This window comes from Sminthopsis crassicaudata, chromosome 5, assembly GCF_048593235.1.
Source record: "Sminthopsis crassicaudata isolate SCR6 chromosome 5, ASM4859323v1, whole genome shotgun sequence".
NCBI lineage: Eukaryota > Metazoa > Chordata > Mammalia > Dasyuromorphia > Dasyuridae > Sminthopsis > Sminthopsis crassicaudata.
This window is the reverse complement of record NC_133621.1, coordinates 90,304,584-90,310,764: the sequence shown is the minus strand read 5'-3', so window position 1 is coordinate 90,310,764 and position 6,181 is coordinate 90,304,584.

The following is a 6,181-nucleotide window of genomic DNA, read 5'->3' as shown; positions in this document are numbered from 1 at the left end:
GGTAACACCATGCTGTGCCAGTGAACCAGAGTTAAATGAAGGTGGTTGGGGCAAAGTCCCCAGACTCACTTTCTCCTCCAGAGCCCTCTGGCTCCTGTGGCAAGATACAAATCAAGAAAACTGGAGATGGCCCCAGATGCAGTGGGAAGAACTTTTTAAGCTAAGCTCTTTAACAAATCTCACTTTGACTGAGGCAAAGGAAACAGAAGTAGTTTAGTGACAAAGCAATGACTAGAATAAGACTTCTTCCAGGGTTGTGGACCTAAGTAGCACTTCCTACATAAGGGGCACTTTAGAGTGGCCCAGAGTGAAAGCATGTTTCAAAGGTGTTAACAAGAAGAATTTAAGCACAATGGAAAAAAGGGAAACAAACAGCTGTGTGTGGGAGGTAGCCCAGCCACAGAGATTCTTGCATCTGACACCTCTCAGGCAAGTTTGAGAAGTGTTCTTATAACTGATGTTCATGAGATTGACAGGTCATGAGTTGGGTGAGAAGATTTAGGTGAATGAACTAAGGCTGGAATTTCAACCCCCACAGTTAGAGGCAAATGAAATGTATATGTTGAGCAGGGAAGAGTTTGGATTCTGTTCTAGGTCCCATGAAGGAAAAGAGATTGTAAGAAGAGAAAAGCTGGGAAAGATAGATTTAAATGGCCTGAGAGCAGAGATTATGAACTATTATTATATAGTGGAGATTTTTGGCAGTCTGGTAAAGTCTATGAATCTGTTCTGAGAATAATGTTTTAAAATGCATAAAATATGAAGGATAACAAAGAAAAATATATTGTAATAAGAATGTAATCCCTCCCCCCCATTTAAGTTCCCAGACTTGCTGAAATCTGTCATGAGGTTAAAATATTTGCCCCAGAATTTGAGGAATCAGTGTGACTCCAAACAGACTTGGAATTTCAGATATCTTTCTGTGGGATTTCTGTTTTCTTTGCAACAACACATCTCATTTCCCTGAATCCAAAACCAACTGAGAAGTTCTAAAGAAGCCACAGTGATTCATCCAAGACTGCGGAGTGTATTCTAGTTGATATAACAGCAGCCTGCTGGGCCTTGTGGAGCTGTGTCGCTTCTGCCCACTCTCCAGGCTTTCATCACCTGTTGCAGCTGTGTCACTACGGGCTGGCTACTCTTTCCAGATCAGTGACTTTGCTCTGTCTTGAGTGTTTCCACAGCTGGCTCTGAGGGGCAGATTTCTCCAGGGGAGGGCTGTCTTCCAAGACAGATTCTTCTAGTGGGACACCCTGCAGGTTTCATTAGGGAGGCGCATACACGAGAACTTTTACATCATGACCCAGACATACCTGAGAGATTAAAGATGCAGAAAACGTGGAGGCCGCCCTGGGGTGGCTTTGTGGCACGCTGGCCCTCGCTTTTCAGTGATATTTGTACCTAGTACCTTAAGAAGTTGGCACTGTGGCCCAACCCACCTCCAGTCGTGGATCTTGTAGCACAACAAAACACACATAACATACACATAAGGGAACACACACAGTTTGGAAAGCCAAACGGGGCACCAGACTTCCGTAGTCTCACTGCCTTGCCAAATTTGCCTTACTTGGCTGGTTACCTGGTGGGCTCACACCTCTTTCAAGGACAACCAACTGTAACTTAACAGTATAATAAACCATACTATGATACCAAAAAAGTCATTCAGCCAGAATGGGAGGGAAGTTAGTGCCTTCCTCAGAACTACTACTTACAAATATTGTCTTTGCACCCTCATAACCCAATTTACCAACTATCCTTATAACTTTCCAGGCTACCACAAATTGAAGAATTATTAAATCAAATCATGCCTAAGATGAGTTGAACTCTAGGTACATAACTATCTTCTCCAAATTACTAGAGCTAAGAAGCCATTAACTTCTTTTTTCTTTTAATATTTTATTTATCTCAGTTACATGTAAAACAGCTTTTTAAATATCTTTTTAAAACTGTGAGATCCAGGTTCTCTCTTACATTGATTCTCCACATTGAGAAAGCACATGTAAATTACAAAAAACATTTCTATAAAAGTCATGTTTTTTTTTTTTTTTTTTTTTTTTTTTTTGCTATTTTTTTTTAATTTTTTTATTTTATTTTATAATTATAACATTTTTTGATAGTACATATGCATGGGTAATTTTTTACAACATTATCCCTTACACTTACTTCTATTCAGATTTTTTCCCTTCCTCCCCCAACCCCCTCCCCCAGATGGCAAGCAGTCTTATATATGTTAAATATATTACAGTATAATTTAGATACAATATATGTGTGTAGAACCGAAGTTTTTGTTGCACAGGAAGAATTGGATTCAGAAGGTAAAAATAACAGTTTACATTCATTTCCCAGTGTTCCTTTTCTGGATGTAGCTGGTTCTGTCCATCATTAATCAATTGGAATTGGATTAGCTCTTCTCTATGTTGAAGAAATCCACTTCCATCAGCATACATCCTCGTACAGTATCATTGTTGAAGTGTATAATGATCTTCTGGTTCTGCTCGTTTCACTCAGCATCAGTTGATGTAAGTCTCTCCAAGCCTCTCTGTATTTCTCCTGTTGGTCATTTCTTATAGAACAATAATATTCCATAACATTCATATACCATAGTTTACCCAACCATTCTCCAATTGATGGACATCCATTCATCTTCCAGCTTCTAGCCACTATGAAAAGGGCTGCCACAAACATTTTGGCACATACAGGACCCTTTCCCTTCTCTAGTAGTTCCTTGGGGTATAAGCCCAGTAGTAGTATGGCTGGGTCAAAGGGTATGCACATTTTGATAACTTTTTGGGCATAATTCCAGATTGCTCTCCAGAATGGTTGGATTCTTTCACAACTCCACCAACAATGCATCAGTGTCCCAGTTTTCCCACAGCCCCTCCAACATTCATCGTTATTTGTTCCTGTCATCTTAGCCAATCTGACAGGTGTGTAATGATACCTCAGAGTTGTCTTAATTTGCATTTCTCTGATCAATAGTGATTTGGAACACTCTTTCATATGAGTGGAAATAGTTTTAATTTCATCATCTGAAAATTGTCTGTTCATATCCTTTGACCATTTATCAATTGGAGAATGGCTTGATTTCTTATAAATTAAAGTCAATTCTCTGTATATTTTGGAGATGAGGCCTTTATCAGAACCTTTAACTGTAAAAATTTTTTCCCAATTTGTTACTTCCCTTCTAATCTTGTTTGCATTAGTTTTGTTTGTGCAGAAACTTTTTAATTTGGTGTAATCAAAATGTTCTATTTTGTGATCAATAATGGTCTCTAGTTCTCCCTTGGACACAAACTCCTTCCTCCTCCACAAGTCTGAGAGGTAAACCATCCCCTGTTCCTCCAATTTATTTATGATTTCGTTCTTTATGCCTAAATCTTGGACCCATTTTGATCTAATCTTAGTATGTGGTGTTAAATGTGGGTCCATGCCTAGTTTCTGCCATACTAATTTCCAGTTTTCCCAGCAGTTTTTGTCAAATAATGAATTCTTATCCCAAAATTTGGGATCTTTGGGTTTGTCAAAGATTAGATTGCTATTTTTATTCACTATCTTGTCCTGTGAACCTAACCTATGCCACTGATCAACTAGTCTATTTCTTAGCCAATACCAAATGGTTTTGGTGACTGTTGCTTTATAATATAGCTTTAAATCAGGTACACTTAGACCACCTTCCTCTGACTTTTTTTTCATTAGTTCCCTTGCAATTCTCGACCTTTTATTCTTCCATATGAATTTTGTTGTTATTTTTTCTAGGTCATTAAAATAGTTTCTTGGGAGTCTGATTGGTATAGCACTAAATAAATAGATTAGTTTGGGGAGTATTGTCATCTTTATTATATTCGCTCGGCCTATCCAAGAACATTGAATGTCTTTCCAATTATTTAAATCTGACTAAAAGTCATGTTGTGAAAGAAAACATAGATTCCCTCTCCCAAAAAATCTGCTGAAGAAAAATAAACTTTAAAAAAATGGATATGTTTCAATTTGTATTCAGACATAATCAGTTCTTTGGGTATGGATAGTATTTTTTATCAGAAGTCCTTCAGAAGAGTCTTAAGTTGTAGTACTGAGAACAGTAAAGTCATTCACAGCTGATCATCATAACCTTGCTGTCTGTACACAGTACATATCTCTTTGCATGTGTTCATGGAGGACTTTCCAGGTATTTCTGAAAGCATTCTGCTCATTATTTCTTATAGAACAATAATATTCCATCATAAACATATACTACAATTTATTTAGCCATTTCCCAATTGATGGGCATTACCTCAATTTCTTTGCCCTGAAAAAAAAAAGCTGCTATAAATATTTTTGAACATATAGATCCTTTTCCTTTAAAAAAAAAAATCTATTTTGGGATATATGCCTAGTAGTGATATTGTTAGGTCAAAAACATGATTTTATAGCCCCGGGGAATGACTCTAATTTATTTATTTATTTATTTATAAGTTTGACTCAGTTCCTTACACATTTGAGAAATGAGGCCTTCATAGAAAAACTTACTCATAATCTATTTGAGTACATCTGGCATATTTATAAAAAATAACACATTTCTCTTATGCAATGTTCTAAATGGACAATAAGAACTTTAAGAATTAAATGGAGGGAGAGACTACTGATTCATGGAAGAGGTAAGATTTGAACTGTGTTTTGATAGAAGGAAACAGCTTAGATCAGAAGCAAGCAGGAGAGGATTCTAGGCAAAAGCATTATGGCAAGCAAGGATTCCAAAGTCAATTCCTGATAGTGACTAAACCAGCCAGGCTCAGTCAGAGGGATGGCATTGAGAAATTTTGCAAATTGAACAGCAAACTTCATCTTAAAATAAGATTCACCAAAATACTAACCATGAAAATAGTGACTAATATAAACCTCTGGAAAAATGTAAAATTAGGCACTGACAAAGATGGAGAAGGTAGAGAAAGAGAGATGGCTGTCAATAGAATGATGAGTAAAGGGAGTTTAATGCTGTTCCTTACTTTCCTGCTAAACAACAGATGCTTATTGCATTTGGGGTTATAGTAATCAATAAAAATAGTTAAGATAATAATTTTTTATGATCTTTGTATTCTATGCAAATAACCAAGACCAAGACTAGGATTTTGCTTTTCCTTAATAATCAGGGAACCAAATACAGGAAATTCCCCCTTGTGATGAGTAATAATTTATACTCCCATCAAAATCGAACAATTTTTGTATGTAGAAGAATGTTACCATGCTTTGGCCTGTGATTAGTTGCTATAATTATAGAGAGCTGATTCAGTTAATTGTGGCTGGATTTCCAGTGCAAGAGTTTTCATGGCTTTCTATTTTAAAATTCCTAGAATTACGGCCATCCTGCCCACTCTCTTTTTGAGCTTCAGAAGGCCTTCGTGCCTGGCATAAAATCAATAAGTATTGAGCTCTCTTATGAATAAGGCACTATACTAGGCATTGTTTCAAGATGGGGGTTGGGAAGCATCTATACAAAGAAGTTCAGGTTTCAATCTAGGTAGGGAGACTTGCTATAACAATGTAAAAAGTTAAATAACCATAAAAGTTTTAAATGAGAATCAAGGCAACACACTAAAGCAGCTAAAAAGAGTTCTCCATTTTACTCACTGTGTTGTCTTCTCTTCCTCCCCCAAAAATTCTCAAATCCTCTTATTGGGTGAGTGAGCACAGTGAATGAATTTTATTTCTCCTTATGTTTCTGGCAGTTAGCATCTAGACCAAACAAATGGCCTTGAAATTTTCATAAACCTTAGAGAGGCACTTAATAAAACCTGAGGGGAAGGGTTTAGAGATGACAATCTTCATTTTCCTCCTAATAAAAATGTATAGTTCCTGTCTGTAACATCAGGTCACAAATACAATCTGTAAATACACATTGAATATCTATTAATTTTCATATAGTAAAGGAACAGGCACAGTACCTGGTATATAAATTAGAACATCATATAGCATAGCAAACACAGAGAACATCTAAGCACTTAGTAAAAAAGCATTATATAATACTTATATATATACATATAATATAATATGTAACAATATATTATATGTATATATATATATATATATATGTAAAATGAATTATTGAAGTAGTATATACCAATCATTATGATGTTTGGGTTCCATACAAAATGCATATGTATCACCACTTGTGGGCACCCTCTGGCTACATAGGTACCTTCACTAA